General features: G+C 32.8%; 1 protein-coding gene across 1 annotated transcript in view; it reads left to right on the forward strand.

Moving 5' to 3' along the window:
• Nucleotides 1-590: 590 nt before the first annotated feature.
• The window catches only part of LOC118198069 (galanin receptor type 1-like), a 677,895-nt gene continuing 659,329 nt past the window's right edge, over nucleotides 591-19,156 (forward strand). Inside the window, exon 1 of the mRNA XM_085811151.1 lies at nucleotides 591-791. The gene's annotated coding sequence lies outside the window, so the exon portion shown is untranslated. The remainder of the gene's footprint in view (nucleotides 792-19,156) is intronic.

The following is a 19,156-nucleotide window of genomic DNA, read 5'->3' on the forward strand; positions in this document are numbered from 1 at the left end:
GCTGTTGAATTGAATTTTGTGGCTTATGTGCGCAGAACGTGATACTTAATAAATAAATGTAACACACAAAATGTTACAAAAACGTCCCTTTGGACGTAATTTGAAATCTGAAATCTTTCAGATTTTTTTTTACTTATTTATTATACTTTTGTTAACATGGTAGTAAGGGTTTTAAGTAAATGTTAATTTCTTTGTTACCAACATTTTATCATTAAACAATCCATTTCAATCTGCATAGTCGAGCTCCAGTTTTTGAATGAGGATAATCGAGAGAAAAGGGGCTCTTCTATTTCATATTTCAAATTATTTTATTTTGTGATTACTATGATATACGGCTTCATAGCGTGCAGTAAAATGTTGATATGACTTTTAAACATGAAGTCGGAAATTCAGTAAACAGCTACTGTTTTTGCAGCGATATCTCATGGAGAAGAGATGGTGAGGAACATTCATTTCAGTTTATCTTCCCTTTACCAAGGAATTCTTTCCAAGGACGATGGTAGCGCCACCAAGAGCGCACGAGCCATCTCGATAGGATCCGTTTGGTATTCGCGCTCCTCACCAGTTTCTGAGTGGTTAGATGAGCGGCGAAGAAGTTTCTGAACATCTTTCTGAAACTTTCTTGAGGCGTCGGAGCATTTGGCAGAGCCCATTAAAATATCCAATTTTCAATATTTATTTTAAATTTTCAAAAGCAATTTTAATATAATTTTCTTTTTAAGGATCATTGAATCTTTTTTTTTTAAATTTACAAAGCCTGGTACTTATTTTATTCCAGTAATTCATCGGAGGTAAGTGAAATTTCAGAAATGTTTATGTATTTTATTATGCGTTTTGCAATGGCTTACAATGGAGTTTCATTCAATGATATGCAGTGATTGTTATTTTTGATTGGAAATATCTGATGACAACGAATTAGTTAAAATGTATTTCTGTGAACTTTTGATTGAACTACCTTTTTTTGTTTTCTTAAAGAAGCACTTTTGGAAGCCTCTAAATTTGCACTTTACATTATTTCTTATCCAAAAATTAACGAAATGATAAATATGACAATTGAATATGTTATTAAATATTGATAAGGAAGTAACTTTGTGTACTTTAGATACATCCATTAACCGTAATAATCACGAAAGACATTTTATTGCAAATGAGATTTGATGTAAAGCTCGAAATAGGTTTCTCAGTGTCGACTACTGTAAAATAAGCAACATCAAATAATATTTTACACTTTATTTCCTAATAATATTTTACTTTCGTTGGAATTTGGAATTTGAATGCCGTGATTAACAATTGTTGTGAAAAAACGATTATTTAAGTGACTTTTTTAAGTAAAGTAAGTAAGTTTAAAAAAGGTAAGTAAGTTCGTTGTATTAAAATGTATTAGACAATTTTTTCGCTACATTGGAAGCTTAAAATATTTAGCAAATTGTTCCTAAATTTAATCCTTCCATAGTTATAATCTTTCAGTTGTATAGCTTCAAAGTAATTGTTTAATTCTTCAATGATTTTGCTATAGAAACCGAATTACAAGTTTAGCTGCATAGAAAAAAGTTTTTCCTTTTAAAAATTTACCACTGGAGGTAATCTATTTAAATATAATATATTGTAAAACGCATTAATAAATCAGCATGTCTGTTAGCATTTCTAAATTCTAATCTATGTTTCAAAATTCGAATTACTCAGTATTAAGTATTAGAGTAACTCAGTTTATTTTTATATTCGCTGCTATACTCAAAGTATGAATGAGGTGAACTGCATAAAAATTTTAAAAAACTCTATTAATAAAAAAAAGAGCTGATATTTATTTTATGAACATCTTTTTCATTTTAAAAATGATTTATTTAGGAAATTGCGTAACTCTTTTAACCTGCGTGTATTTTGGTGATATTTTAACTCTGTTGTAAGAAACTACTCACTTTCAATAATTGCTTAAAGAAACTTTTGAAGCTCATTAAGAAACAACATGAATCCTCAGTGGTACATATAAATATTTCAATGCTCAGTTTTATGAATTATTTTAATATTGATTTGGTTATTGAATAAAATGTAATGACAGCACACTTAAAATTTCCCTTTTATAAAGAATAATACATGTCACGAAATGTCAAACGGAATAATAAAATAAAATATGTTACATTTTCAGAAAAAAAAAAAAAAAAAAAAACATTACTTCTAATAAACAAAGATTTTGTCTTGGAAAAATTTGTCACTGTTCATTCATTTCCTTTCTGGTTGAACAGAGTGCCGGACATACAAAAAACATTAAATATTAGAACAAGGAAACAGAGTTTTAGTAATAATCAAATTTAGTTGCACTGGTACAAAGTAGTTAATATTAAATGATATTTAAAGTAAAAATTATGACACTATTTCAGGATGGTTTTTGGAATATAATGCCTAAAATTGAGGGAAGAAGCATTTATAAATGATCCGAAGATTTATTTCATTTCAAGCGAATAAAAGATTGTTAGAATAAAGATGTAATTAAGATTTATGTGCCGTCTGAAATATTCTTTCTTAAAACATTAAAAACGTGGTGTAATATTACTTTATTCGTAACACAGAGCAATGTTTCTTTAGTTTATTATGCAAGCCAGTTTTATTGATTATTGCAAACATTTATATTGGATTTCAATACATCAGAGCAGCAAGCGACGTTGTTGTATCTAGAACCAATCTTCTGGTACAGGCTTAGGATACAGAACTGCATAAAATATTTTCTTACAGTAATTTTATGAAATCACTAAAGTTAGGAAAACCAGCTCGTGAAAAAAAAAATCGGAGAACTCAATGTTTTTATTTATTATTGCGTACGATAGTGTTTAAAAGAATCAGCTATTACATTATTCAAAAAGTTTCTCCACTGAAATAATCAATACTTATACGTATTATCAAATGACTGTTAAACTGTAGCCAAGTAGCGAGGTTTAGAAGAGATGAAAGCGTGAAGCAACAATATCTGTGCTCTCGTTTGATGTAACACCGACTGATTCCCAATAAGCCAACTTTTGTTTCCATGAACAAGAATATAAATTAACTGTTATTGCTGTTTTTAGCTTTGAAAAAACAGCGATTAAAATCAGGAACTTGTTGTCTGCAAACCAGTGGAATATTTTCAAAGTTATGGTATCTTACCGTAAAATAGTATGTATTAATGGATATTATATTTTCAGCTGAATATGGTGAAGAAAAAGTAATTGATTGGGATTATTACATATGGAAAAGTAATAGTTATACTGTTCTAAACACAGACGTTATCCTGTGAAATCGTAGGATTTAACAAAATAGTAAAATACGACAGTATCCTTTTATGAAGAGCAAAAATGAAGCGGGTTGAATACTGATTGTTTGCTAAATAAAGCATTTGATCCTCAGAATTTAATAGAAATTATTAACACAGCATTGGTGGATGGATATCCACCAACTGTCAGAGCTCGATGGTAGACAACTTTCATGCTCAATACCTTGTAGAGACATTAGGTAATTTGGCAAAGCTGGAAAGATGAAAAATTTGCAAAGCCTTCGCCGGGAATCGAACCGCGGATCTCTGGAATACGCGCAGCGTGCAGACCACCACATCACGAAGGCATGCCAAGAAGGCGGGAGAAATACCTTAAATGCTCCCCCTTTTAAAGGGCGACTGGGGTTTTCAGGGGACCCAATCGCCAAATACTGGGGGAGGAAAATCATCATCCACCACCCTTTTAGTTCGGGAGCCACTGTAGAGACATTAGGTATTTTTTTTGAAGCAAGCAAGATGAAAAATTAGCAACGCATTCCCTGGGAATCGAAACGCGAACCTCTGTAATACGCCCTCAGCGTGCAGACCACCACACCACGAAGGCATGCCAAGAAGGCAGGAGAAATGTCTTATAACCTAAGTACTGCTAAATACTGAGATCAGAAAAAAATCCATTAAGGTTTAAAAATTATTTTAGTATATAGAAGATAAGAATAGTGACTGGGGATTTTAAATTCTGGGCATTACCTTAACTTACGGTATTTTAGACGGGAAAAAGTGAGAGAAGGCTTTACTTATGTGCAATAACTATGCTTGATGCGATAATTATGAAGTACACTTAGCATATTTTAACCGCAAGCATATCCTCCTTATTTAATTTTTCATGTGGTTTTTACTGATTAAAAGGTTTTTTGAAAAAAAATAATTCTTTTCTAGTAAGATATTTTAATTTTACTATGTTGTTACATGTGAAGTTGCGCTTCGAAAATTATCTCACACGATGAAAGAAGTATAATGACATATAATACCATGCTTATCGCCTCTCATGATAAGCTGATAGTTAGAGGTGTTTTGGCAAAAAATTATGTAAATCTTTCATCCGGTTTTCAGATAAATTTATGAGAGTCTAACAGTCAGCTTCCATGGGGTATAAGTAGAATCAGCGGCTGCTGATTCTACTTATACCCCCATACTACCCTATACTGAAGAGATCATAGATTTGAGTCCGAGTTTGACCTATATCATTACAATGACGTAGCACTTTAGGAAATATTTAAACCGAAAAACAGGAGGAAAAAGTTACCTAAACGGACACGTAAATTATTTTCGATGACGACTATTCGTACAGATATTGGAAGCGAAATTCAAGTTCGTGTCACAGCTATATGCAGAAAATGAGATGGTGTCTTCGAATGCTCAATTTAAAAGAATTCAGCAGAAATTCAGGCTTAGATTGGGATATATTTTAATACCGATTTATCGATCTCTCAGCCAATCACTCATAGATCACATAATTCTTAGAAAACAAATCCATTTTTGCAAAGGTGGGAGGAACAACAACTATTAATTAAAGAAGATGAGAGGATTAATGAGAAATGTGAAAGTGAAAGGTTAAGAAACTCAGCTCACTGATGGAAGAAGTTTAGTGGATAATGTTTGCAGACCCAGAGTGAAAATTATAGGTAAAATAACAATTAGGATTAACTGCAGAGGATATTTAGTTTCCTGTTTCCTGAACAAACGATTTGTGTTCCTTGGTGCAAAATTGAAATCTTTGTTTTAGTTTGATCGATAGACTTATACCGTATAACTAGTTATGATGCAAATTTCCCTAGAATTAAAATCTTAAATAGGATAATTAAAACCTTAATAACAATTGTTAAAATTAAATTGTTTAAGACACAATAACACGCCGAACAAATACTAATTCAGAAGTCAAACAACAAAAATCAGCGTTATATTTTCAAATTTTCACAGGACTAGTTTCGATGGTTTTACCGAACCACCATCCTCAGCTGCAAAAGCGCAAATGAACGAGATAAGATATAATTATTAGATAAGATAAGAAAGAATGGACAGAAAATCAGCTAATGGCGCCATCTATTGATGAAACCAGAACTAAAACATAATTTCTTTAAAGGCCGAGGACAAAGATGGATTAGAATTAGTATCGTTAACTGGAACAGAAAGATTTTTTTGACTGTGAAATGCCTCTAGAAAATCCAGTTCTCCAATGGAAGATAGTTTTTGAATAATTTTGGCAGCAGAAAAATTGAAAGTGTGATTTTCGGACCAACAATGTTAAGCAACAGAAGACTTCTGTGTTTCCTTTTTTCTAACATACGCCTCATGTTCTTTGAAGCGAAATTTTAAGGCTCTCTTAGTTTGGCCAATGTAAATTAAACCACACTGGCAAGGAATCCTATAAATACTCCAAGAATTCATATCCGGAACGGGGTTCCTTGAGAATGGAACTCGGAATTTTATTGATGGGAGAATAAAAGACCCTAAAATTAAATTTTTGCAAAATATGTGACACTTTATAGCTAATTGAAGGAAAGAAAGGAATGACAACAGAATTTTTATAATCTCCTAAAACAAGAGTATGCTTTTTAGTGTGTTGAGATGAGAATCTTTTAACTTCTTGATTAATAATGTTGGGTGAAATGCCCCTGTCAATAGCTATTGCTTTTAAATAATTTAGTTCTTCATCAAGGGATAGTCATCGCTTTGCCTTCTACCACACTTTAAATCCTGTCATCCGACTAAACAAAAGTTAGCTTCATTTTATCCGTGCTCTTCAAGTTTGCTCTTCCAAACTATCCCTTGATGAAGAACTAAATTATTTAAAAGCAATAGCTATTGACAGGGGCATTTCACCCAACATTATTAATCAAGAAGTTAAAAAATTCTCATCTCAACACACTAAAAGGTACACTCTTGTTTTAGGAGATTATAAAAATTCTGTTGTCATTCCCTTCTTTCCATCAATTAGCTATAAAGTTGCACATATTTTGCAGAATTTTAATTTTCGGGTCGTTTATTCTGCCACCAATAAACTCCATTGTTCCATACTCAAGGACCCCATTCCGGATGTCAACTCCTGGGGTATTTATAGGATTCCTTGCCAGTGTGGTTTAATTTACACTGGCCAAACTAAGAGAGCCTGGAAATTTCGCGTCAAAGAACATGAGGCATATGTTAGAAAAAAGGAAGCACAGAAGTCTTCGGTTGTCCAGCATTGTTGGTCCGAAAATTACTTGGAGAACTGGATTTTCTAGAGCCATTTTACATTCAAAAAAATCTTTCTGTTCTAGTTAACGACCCTAATTCCAATCCATCTTTAAAAAATTATGTTTTAGTTCTGGTTTCATCAACAGATGGCGCCACTAGCTCATTTTGTGTCCATTCTTTCTTATCTTATCTAATCATTATATCCTATCTCGTTCATTTGTGCTTTTGCAGCTGAGGATGGTGGTTCGGTAAAACCATCGAAACTAGTCCTGTGAAAATTTGAAATTATAACGCTGTTTGACTTCTGAATTAAATGGTTTGTTTAGAAAATTACCCCACAGTTGAACTTACGAAGGATTCGAGAATTTAAATTTAAAACTCAGAGAAGAATGAAGGGAGATAATGTTAACGCTCGTGACCGGAGGAAAAGATTTTAAATGCTTTATCAATGAGTGTGAGAGATTATCCTTTAACTATTGCATAATGCAAGTAAACATATAAGGAAAGAGTTTATTGTTTAGAATTATGCAATTGTGACATTGTTTCACTCGGAGAGGAAAGCAGATTGAAAGGTCTTTAAGTAATAAATCTGTTTTTCGTTGTTTCCAGTTGCAGGAACTTTTTGCTTTAGAAGAAGAGGGACTTAGAATTGATAGTCTTCAAAGTCAATAGAATGTTGCTCGAATTCTAAGGATTTTCGTTTCGTCTAGTTCCTAAATGTTACGCTGAAAATAACGCGAATGTTTCTCAGTATAATATTCAAATTAAAGCACGTTGTTATAGGGAAAATATAGTTGAAAATTACTTTATAGGCTACTTTAGAATGCTAATTAATTAGTAATTGGTGCTTAACTGGTACTTAAATTTATGTAAGATTATTTTTTTTTATTTTGCAAATATGAATATCGAACATTTTGATGCAACATACAAATAAAAAGTAAATAAAACATATTAGAAGTAGAAATAGAGTGATTTTTTAATGGCAAATGTCTTTCTTTAATAACACCGTATAAGGTATTTCTCCCGCCCTCTTAGCATGACTTCGTAGTGTAGTGATCAGCACGCTGGGCGCGTATTCAAGAGGTCCGTGGTTCGATTTCCGATGAAGGCATTGCTCATTTTTTCAAGTCTTCTGTTTCCAAAAAATCCTAATATCTCTACAGTGGCGCTCGAAATAAAAGAACGGTGGATGATGATTCTCCACACCCAGGATTTGGCGACCGGGTCCCCTAAAAACCCCAGTCGCCTTTTAAATGGGGGGTATATAAGGTATTTCTCCCGACTTCGTAGTGTAGGGGTCAGCACGCTAAGAGCGTATTCCAGATTTCTATTGTTCAGTTCCCGGCGAAAGCGATGCTCATTTTGCATTTCTCCTACTTTAAAAATAGCATAATGTCTCTACAACCCTTAAAATAACTGATATTTGTAAGAACATAAGAAAATATCTTTTTAAACTCTAATTCAAATTCCCATGTTCTACAAAGTTTAGCACGAGGTTATGTAAGTTAAGGCACTAACAAAATATTAAAAAATGTACAAGAGCACTGCAGAGGGGGGGGGATTTTTAGAATCATTAATAAATGAAAGAAAAATTAATAAAACGAAGTAATGATATAAAAAGAACTCAATAATCTCAATTGAGAATAAAATTCCGAAAAGCAGAAATTTTCTCTTTAGGTAGAAAAATTTCAGAAAAACATTGTTGCCCAAAGTACGAACAGGTGCTTCAAAGTGGCCCGAAGTATCTTTCTCTGCTGGGCATGATGAACGAACTCAAGATAAATATGATTAACATCTTTATCGCGGCTACCGAAGCTGCACAAAGCACTTGAAACAGGTCAAAATCGCTTTAAATAGCTCTTAAAATTGTGTTCAGTCAAAAATTAATTTAAAATCTGTTGAGAATTTATCAACTTTTATTCTGTGAAAAAGTTTAGGAAATTATCCTTTGATCCATTGTGCTTCTAGTGAGGACAGCTATTCTCCTCTCCAAATAAAGATAGTATCATTTCTATAAAATATCTTAAATAAGCCTGGAAACGTCCATGATTTAACAGTAAGCCATTTCTTATGCCTAACTTTCTAAATAAAATCTGTTTGTTTCACGATAATCTGTATTTTTTTTTATCTCTCACATTTATTCCGTTTTAGACCATATGAAATCTCCTGTTATCGGACACTCACGGAACCGAGATTTTTGTCTTTTATGTCCATTGCATTAGTCTTTTAATTCGAGGGTTCAAATACTCAGGAACGGACCATTAAACGAGATCGTCTGCTAGCGTATGTTAACGAAAGCTCTACTTTACTTGAGAAAAAATTAAGAATCCTAAAGGACAAGTTTAAGACGAATAATGATTCATTCCAGAAAGGAAATATCGCTTTCAACAACATATGCTGGAGCTAACCTTCATTAATTAATTAGTATAAAATTTGTCACATAACTCTAACCGTCTGCTAAAGCATATAGGAAAAGTAGCTTAAATCTGATCTTACACTGATATGAGGAACCAAAAAATATGATTTGCAGAGAAAGAGCATTTTAAAGTGCTAAATAATGGAGCGCAGATGTTTTAAAAGAAATAGCGAAATATATTCCGTAAAAACCCTTTGAGGCAGTAGATGATTCAAATATTTTATAATAGGTTTGGAAATATAATTAACAGGTGATTATTTGAAGGAGATTATTTAAACATCATTTTATAATAGTCAAAGGTGTCAAGCAGCTCAAAAGGAAAGTTTACTCATAAACACGCTAAATATTAAGATTTTATTACCTATCAAGGTTGGTAAGAAAATACAAATTTACTGTTCATTATCAATATATTAATTTCTTAGATAGGTTTAATATATTGGCAATTATATTGAATTAATAAAAAACTATTTAATTTAATTAATTCAAATTATTAAATGTGCAGTTAAATAATTTAAATAAACTAAATTACAGCAATTGTTCAACAAAAGCTACATGGTAAAACAACGTGAAGAGAAAAATGTTATTTTAAAATTAGTGAAAGTGACGTCATGCACAAAAATGAATAAATCAAATATTAGCTTTATGTAACACGTGTCGGCTACTTGTATGAGAAAATATTCGTGTTGTGTAATAATGTGAAATTAAATGGAAGAGAGCAGTTGTCATCTTGCCTTTAAAATTAAAATTCTTTTTTATGCAATAATTAATGTTTCTGTGTTTAGCCTTGAAATATATGCGAAAAAATATTTTCTTACAATAAAAACCTAAATTATAGCTTTTCAATGTTTGTAAAACAATTTATTTTCCTCTCAATTTCGATTTAGGATAATTTTGAAACACATAAAAACTTCATTTCCGTTTGTATGAAAAATTTCATAATTATATAAGAAGGCAGAAATAAGTCATTTTTTTTCAGTGTCAAGCACTATTCATTATAGACATTGACCATTACTAAAGCCGGTAGTGGTGGTTACTTTACTCTGAAACCACCTAAAAATTAGACCACCGTTGGCTCCGATGAAAGGACAGACATTTACTTCCACGCCTTCTTCAGAATTCGAATCCGGGCCCTTTGGTACGCATTCAGATTTACTAACCACCTCCCCGTTTGAGCGGCATGTAGTTTAAAGTACTCTTTTGTAAAAGCCATTTAAAAATATCTTTATTTGTTTTTTAATTTATATTTTTACCTAAAAGTGTTGAGACGCTTAATAAATAAATAACGAAATAATCTGACATATTGTCCTGATGTTTCTGCATCTTCATATAAAGCTTTAACAAAATCTCTAAATACATTAGTTGTGTTTCTAAACGTTCAATTTTTCTGATAGTTTTAAATTTTGTTATTCATGCATAGAATTGTACATATATATGGGCCTCAATTAAAAATTATTAATTTTTGAAATTCTGAAAGTAGTTACGAAGTAATTAGATAATTTTAATATTTAAAAATGTGCTGACTAGATGATTCAAAAAGTCATTAAAAATATAAGTGTTTGTTTTGACAGTAAAATAAAATTCAGTCATGCAGTGATTAAACTGACTGTTAGCGTAGTTCTAGATATAGATACATTTCCGTTTTTCAAATGTCAAAAATTCCTATTTGGATAGGGATTCCTGAATTAGCTTGTAAACCTAATACATACTCATAAGACTTAATAGTATATACATATTAAATGAGTTAAATTTCGAACGTTTCCGAAAAATGTTTAATTTAAAGCAGATAAAGTACACCAATCATCCATTACACACAATATGTTGAACAAAAAATTATTTTCTCCACAATTCTCTGTTGCCAGAATAATTCAGAAAACTTCTTCAAATCGTTAATTATATTGCTTATATACTTTTGAGATCCATGAAAACCTTCCGGCTTTAATTCATACTATAAATTAAATATTCTCTTTAATTTTAGCTTATTAAAGTTTTAATTCCATAGTTGCAGCTTATTCTATCTTTCAGTAATATCTTTACGTTTCGTTTTAAAATATTTCTCAGCACATTTTGGATGTTTCTTCTAAGTATATATTTAAGTATCTGAGTGCATGCATTTTTTCGTTTTTTGTGCATTTGAAGCTAAAAGGGAAACAACGTTTAATCATTGAAATAAAGTACTAAATGTTTACTTGCATTATGTTAATTCCTGTAACTATTATTGTATTTTTTGGGAAGGGAGGATTTAAGGGAATTACGTGTTTACTGATAGTACTCTTAAATCCTTCTAATAAAAAATTAAAGCTTATTAATTTCTTCTTCTAAAATTCTGAAAGATATCAATATTTATTAAATTGCGGGTCGTGAGACAGTCTCTGTTGTGTCGCGAATAGTTTCAAAACTGTTTTAATCAATAATTTAAAATATTTATTAAATACTTAGAACCATGTACATACATTTAATTAATTATTTGATTACACCTTTTAGTCCAAAGGAGCTTTTTGTCCCTGAGAGACTATTATTTTCGTTTCGCGATTTTGCGTCGAATCACTCTGAATGTCCGTTTCACTTTTCAAACTGTTGCTACCAAATAATATCTCCCTATATAATATTTTAGGAAATTAAATAATGAAGAATCTGCATAAATGTATGTATATTTCTCGCATTGTGATAAAACAACGGTCCCTAGAGCCATCGAATTTTGAATGACGTAATCTTACTACGAATATAGGCATCTGGAAACCCAAATTTGAAATTTTGGAATTTGTTTTATTATCAATTTCATATTTTGTAATACTTTAACGAATTTTTGATTAACAGACGCGATGATTTCAAAGCGAGCAATGGCAACACTGTACGGAAACAAAAAAAAAAAGATTTTTATCTCCAGCGCGTGAGACTATATATTGGAAATTCCAAAGATATGCTCAATTTAAATTATTTTGCGATATTGCTCTTGAACTGCATATTATGGTTTAAGTACGAAGAACATGATATTTAATAAATAAGGGTAACACATAAAGTGTTAAATAACGCCCCTTTCGACGTAATTTAAAATCTAAGACCTTTCAGTTTTTTTATTAATAAATTCTAAGATTTGAAAACGAGGAGTAGCAACACATTTCGCAATAACGTATTTCCTTCTATAATTTCTTCTTTCTTGATTCTCATTAGAAAAGCTATATGTAAATGGGTTAGATAACCGTCATGTATATGTAAGTTGATTCTATTAAAAAGGACAGTACGTTTATCTTGTGTTAGCAAAGGTGAGAATGTAAAACATGGAACACTGGAGTTTCTGATGAATATTTAATAAAAACATTTAAACGTTGCAGCTAGCGTTTTATATAAAACAGTGAGCGTGAGGGATTCCGATTTATGATAAGGATTGAATTCTATTCTAAAATTTGGATATCGTATCAGATAAAATATCTCAATAAACTGTTATTTCCGACGAAGCAGACATATTTCTAATGAAGGAGGCATTAATGAAAAGTGTCTACCAAATTAGTGTCTCTTAACGAAAGCTCGACTTTTCTTGAGGAAAATAAAGAATTTTAAAGAACACGTTAAAGTGGAATAATGAATCATTCCAGAAAGGAAATATCGCATCCAACAAAATATACCGGTGCTGTCCTTCATTAATTAGTTATTATAAAAATACGGAAATAACTCCAACCATTTGATGAAGCATACGGCGCAAAATTACCTCAAAACCCATCTTATATTCATATGAAGAAGTGCAAAGTATGTGAAGCGATTTGCCAAGAAACAGAAGTTTACAATGCTATGAAATGGAGTGTAGATGTTTTAGAAGTCCTTAAATTAATTATTAGATCACACTATGATTTAACCTGGGAGGCCAGGCATTGTATTATGTAACATGAGAACGCGCATGGGGTGTCAACACACCCGAAGCAATTAAATGAAGTACAAGTTAAACATATTATTACAATTCAGTAAAAGAAGGAATTCTATATTAAACGAAGAGTGTAACTTGGTCCTACAGACCTTAGACAAGTTTCAGTTGAAATTTCTGTTGCAGAGTGCAGTGTAAATTTAATATTTTGCAAAAGCATCACCAAATAATATGTGTTGAAACAAATTCTTCAATTAATGTTTTAAAATATCGATATTCTTCAATCTCCGCAATAACTTACTGCTTCATAACATGAATTTCAATTCCCTCTCCCATCATTTCACGAAAGAAGAAATGTCAGTCAGATTTCATCGAGTCAGGCTTTGAAGCAGGTGTTTTAAAAGGGTCCAGTTTCTCACAACGGCTGTAAAAGTAGCCGGTTCAATGATTTTGATCCTTTTTAGAAATGTCCCTAAGGATTTTCTAAAATTAATGAAAATTAGGATAGTGGCTTGAAATGCAGTTATTCGGAAATTATGTAATTGTTAAGCTATTCAAAAGAAAGTGCTTTTTCAAATTAAGGACTCAGCAAGAAATAGAATAAAAAAGGAACCAGGAAAAAAGAATAAAAATTTTGGAACCGGGATCAAAGTTATTAAACTGGCATATGAAGAGTCTAGAAGCACACTGATATTCATCTCCCGGAAAAATGTCGCTGAACTAAATTAAATAGATAGAGTGATGACACATTGTTTTAAAACGTAGTAACGTTTTTCAAGATCTGCAAATGCTGAATATCGTGTTTCAATCCTGGATTGGCAAGGATAACAGATATCGAGAGAGTGATTTGAGCTAATAATAAAGTGAATAAGCTCGCACGCCTATCTCTGTTTACGTTTAAATAGTTTCTTACGAAATGTTATATTAAAATCTTGACGCAATGTGCTTAGAGTGTATATACTGTTCTAGCAATTCAAATTGCATCCAACGCTAGAAAAGATGCTCTGTGTTTGACAATAGAATTTAGTGATGTTACTTGATATACAGAGTGTTTACTGAAAATGGTTCTACGAAATGCCTTCAAAATTTAACTGAATGATTGGATGGTTGCATAGATCTAAGAAAGATATTACAAAAGCTATTTTTTGTGCAGTACCTATATTTCCTGAATGTTTGTATTTTAATTTCAACTTTTAAAGAATACTTATGTTTGAAAGTAGATCCGAACGTTTTCACTATTACGTTTAAAAAATTGTTAAGGAATAAATTCTTCATGTGAGAATTAAATGGTAAGACTAAATGAGTAAATTTCATAATTTCGTGAAAGAAATTATATGTGTTCTTTTCTGACTGCTTACTGAAGGACGGGATTTAAATGATGTGTTACTTGTCATACGCGATTAAAACTTTGACTGTGGAATATATTAATTCCCGGAAAATAAAACAACATTTCGATCACAAGTATACTGATTTATTACCTTCTTTATGCTGTAGGACAGAAAGATCAGTTATAAAACATTTTGAAGACAAATCTTCAGATTACTTAGATTGCGTATTATTGCTTACTTCAAATTAAGGTTTTCGGTTTTATTTAATTTGAGCAAAGCATTCTTGGGCTATCTGCCTAGAAGGAGGGATGCCTTCGGGAAGAATGTTCTAAAGGAACTGGTTAGTATACACGTTACACAAAAGGAAAACCATGAAAACTTCCATGCAGCCAACACATTCGCTGAGATTCGAAACCCGAACCGAAGTACCAGTGTTTAGCGACATTACATCTCCGCCTTTAATGGGCCTTTAGAGTTCGGCGTAGACGGAGCCTGACGTTTGGCTAGTCTGGAAGCTTTAGTAATGATCTGTCACCCAAAAATCCGCTATACTAAAGTAGTTCCTGTGACGTAGGATTTAAGTGGTAAAGAGAAAACGGTAGAAAATAACATAATGCAATTACAGGCTAAGATTAAATATTTTACTTTTCTTAGATTTTCATAATGTATAATTCAGTTACATACTTCAGACTCTGGTGTAACCATTTTTATAATGCGGCAATTGTTGCAATCCTGGCAACCACTATCACATATTTCTGTACTCTTCTGATATCGTGACCAGCTTCAGAAATGTGGATGTATGTGTTCATGTATTCACGTACTTATGTATATAGTATCTGTTCGTATGCATACAGGCACGAACTCAACCGCACTCATACAAACGTTCGTAAATACGTACATTTCTGCATCCGATCTCGATAACAGAAGGGATAACAGAAGGGTCCATATTTCTTCCAATTCATCTGTTAATTATGGATGCATTTCAGGTTTAGATCAAAGAAACAAACTACACATTCTGGCCCTTCAGTTGCAGATAACAGAATGAGCACGCGTGTGCCGCATTTACTCCTTTATATTTCAGATAGAAAGCTGAGCCAGAGTAACGTACCTTTACGACTGTACGAGAGCCATACTGTGTTTAAACTTGTAATTTTTTTTCTATAAAGCCAAAAGAAAGAAGAAAACACATGTTTTAATTTTTGTGTTTACATATAGTGTATTTAATATAATAAATTTTCGTTCCCTTCACTTACTTCTTGAGCATTCATTGGTCCTAGCAGACTCCATAGATCATTCATTCATTTCATCACCGAGCCTGTTGCTTAAAATGCATCACAAAGGACAACAATACTATTCAGCGAAGAGGGATAGCAGGATAACATACATACTTTTCATCCGGGAATGAAATTCAGATCCTTTATTAATAAAATGGAAGTACATGGAATCTAAAATAAATTACTGAAAAAGGCATAAAAGCGTAGTTTTATCCAAAATTACTGAAAAAGACATAAAAGCGTAGTTTTATCCAAAATTAGGGAAAATACAGCCTTAGGTTAGTATAAATTTTGAATGAAACTCTTTCGATTGAGTGATAAAATCGTTGAACATTCTTAGCTCGGTCCAGGGCTAGAATCTCTGCGAAGGGGCTGTCAGCATGGATTCTTTTCTTGTTTTACGCATGTGTATCGTGGAACCGAGCAAGTTTCCGTTCGAAATTCCTCCACGAAGGCATACCTTCTCTTAGGCAGATAGCCCCTGAGTGCTTCGTCATAATCAAATAAACCAAACAAAACTTTCGATTCTGTGGTCGTTCAGACATATATCCCTCTTCTTCGGGTGGAAAACAATGCAAACTCGAGAAAAGACTCAGGTGAACGTTTTCACCAGGACTAGGCGTATGAGAGAGAGCCGCATTCTTGAATGTAACATCGTAGGTTGTACCATATCTTTTCGCCTAGCTATTATAATGAAGGTGGAAGTACCTAATCGGTGAGAACGGCTGAGCTTAATATCGATGCTGCGATCTTAGGAAGGCCTCAGGTCGCTGAACTAGCCCGCGCTAAGTCGTGATGGTGTAAAAGGAGTGGGGAACTATTGTAGCAACCAGCAACTATAAATGAACAATAAGCATTAATAATGTAGAAAGCTAAGAAATTAATGATTCTTAGAAGCATTACTCGATTTAAAGTCATGGCGCTACATCAGAGCAACGTCACAGTCCAATGTGAAGAAATTCAAAGCGAGGGCATGAAATAGTGTTGGCAAGGGTGGAGCTTCTGGTCGGAGTAGCTCGGAGCTAATGGTGTTGCTGAATTCTAGCCATTATATATGAAAACTGATTGACTGAACAATGAAACTGTACAAAGTGCCATCTTTCGATAAAAGCAGAAAGAAAGTATGAACAAAGCTAAGATATTATATTGAGAACATTGAGAAATCACAAAATAAACATGAAGAGACATCAGGTCTTTTTTTTAAACAGGAAAGATGAAAAATGAGCAATCGCATTCGCCAGAAATTGAACCACGGACCTCCGGAATATGCGCCCAGAGTACAAACCACCACACCACGAAGGCTCGCTAAGAAGGCGGAGAAATACCTTATAAACAAAGCTAAATTTGGTGAAGGAAAGAGGCAAAAAACTCTGTGCATTAAAGTAAAGAGAATATAGATTGAATATGAACAAGGGGGCAAAACTTTAGGGGCTGACAGAAGGAAGCTATACAAGCAATATTCGTCATAGATATATGGTTGAAACGCAAAAGGCCAGCCGCTAGATGGCATTGTAAATAAATGGTGTACAAAAGGTCGGTCATCGCACATTAATGGATCTCCAGACATCATGGATATAGTTTTAATCATAAACATACAAGTTCATTTCTTACACGTCAGTAATGCTCTGTCTTCACGTCAGTTATCGGTTCACTTTACATTATATGGTCTCCTACACAGACTTCCTTCTCTAAAAACTCGCAGTAATTGGAATAACTTCAACTACTGCAATAGGTAACATTAAAACTTCAAATAATAAAGAAGACTTTACCCCTTCCTGCTTACATGAGAAGAAAAATTATCTACAAGAACAGACTCAGGAAAATCTATCGGAGGACCCGAGATCCCAGGCACAAATCATTTTATAATCAAGCCTACAGAAAACTTCGGAAAATCATGAAACAATATAGAAACAAAAATTGGCAAAAATTTGTGCTCAGCCTCTCACATATTGATAATTCCATATTCAAAATCGCCTGCGCCCTCCGTAGCAACGATAACCGTAGCAACGGTCTATTGGACCCAACAAAAATAATAATAATATCATCCACAAACTAGAAGGTATTGTTGTAAAGAGAGAAGTAGAGGGCGCTGCTTGGCAGTAACGCAATGCATGTAAGTAGAAACGAAATATCGTTTAATTAGGCAATATGATTTCTGTGAAGGTAGTCTGCCTAACAATAGGATAGTTGTAAATATGTAAATATAACGGATAATAAATAGCATTAGAAAAACTGAACCACCGGATGCTTTGTGTTGGGTCTTCGGGCCGCCATAGGAAAATGCAGGTTCGTTACAGGTATCACAGACCTTTTTGCTGATAATTACGAGAATCAATTTAAAGTCAATTACTTTCCAAATTCTAACGATAATAATATTTCTGATCACGTGAGCTCCTTCATCCAATCAAATCCTTTAGCAATAAATAGCCCTACCTCCCCCAAAGAAATTTTCGAAATTATTAAAATGTCACTCCACGAAAATCATCAGGATATGACGATATTTCAAACAAAGCACTTCAAAATTTACCGAAAAAACGGCATAGTCCTTCTCATTTACATCATCAATGGTTATCTCCGTTTACGTGTGTTTCTGGAGAAGTGGAAACATACTATCACGATAGACCTAAAAAAAAAACAGGTAAAGGTGGTACCGATCCTAACAACTATAGACCTATGATTCTTCTTCCAGCTACTGCAAAAATTTCGAAAAAATAATACTCGAGCGCATTCAAAGTTTCATTTACGATAATAATATCATAAAAGACCACCATATTCCGTTCCGGCTTCTCTACTACTCAACAAATCGCAAGACTAGTCGAATTCATAGGAGATAGTTTGAACAAAAAAGAGACAGTGGCAGGAATTTTCTGGATATTGAAAAAGCTTTTGATAAGGTGTGGCATGATGTCCGTCTTATCAAACTTATTAACCTAAATTTCTCTTCGAAATAAATCTTTATTATTGTATATTTTCTGCAAGAGAGAACATTCCAAGTTCGCATTAAAAGTCATCTTTCCTCCGTAAGAAAAATCAATGCAAACCTCAATGTGCAATAATTTCGCCTACATTATTCAACATATTTATTAATGATCTTCCATCAGCGGATAGCGCGCTTATTGCGTTTTCCGCTGATGATACAGCAATTTTATGCAAGTCTCTGAATACACATCTCCCTATTATTAAGTTAGAAAATTTACCTTTGGTGCGGAGCATGAAAAGTCAAAATAAATTCCGAAAAATACTCAGTTATCATATTTAATAAAAACTTTCTTCACGGAAGCTATGGAGATATCCCCGTAAATGAGAAAATAATTAAAAAGTACATAAAATAACTCGCGTTTATGTCTATAAACGTCTAAATTTCAAACATCACGTGACAAAGCATTTGTATGAATTACTCATTATTAGGAATAAAATTATCTTTAAAACTTAGTACAAAAAGATTAGTATATTTGCAAGCCATAATCGGCCCATAATTTTCTATGCAGCTCCTGTTTGGGCTGGAACCGCCAGAACGAACAGACTTAAATTACAAGAGCTACAAAGTATTCATTTTCGCATCATCTCAAACTCACCATGGCTCGTAAGGAACACTGCTATTCACGTGGGCATTAAAATTAAATCTATAAATAGTCAACTACTAAAGCTCTTCGGGAAAGTTTACAATGAATGTGATCTCCATTCAAATTATGCTGATAAAAACATGGGAAACTATGATCCAGGAATTATACAACCTTACAAAAAATCTCTTACAATTACCCATAACTCAAACTGGAGTTAGATCTCTGCAATCATAAATGTACATAGTTT

The sequence above is a fragment of the Stegodyphus dumicola genome, chromosome 2 (assembly GCF_044657685.1).
Source record: "Stegodyphus dumicola isolate Sdum_Otavi_A_Nest chromosome 2, ASM4465768v1".
Taxonomy (NCBI): Eukaryota; Metazoa; Arthropoda; class Arachnida; order Araneae; family Eresidae; genus Stegodyphus; species Stegodyphus dumicola.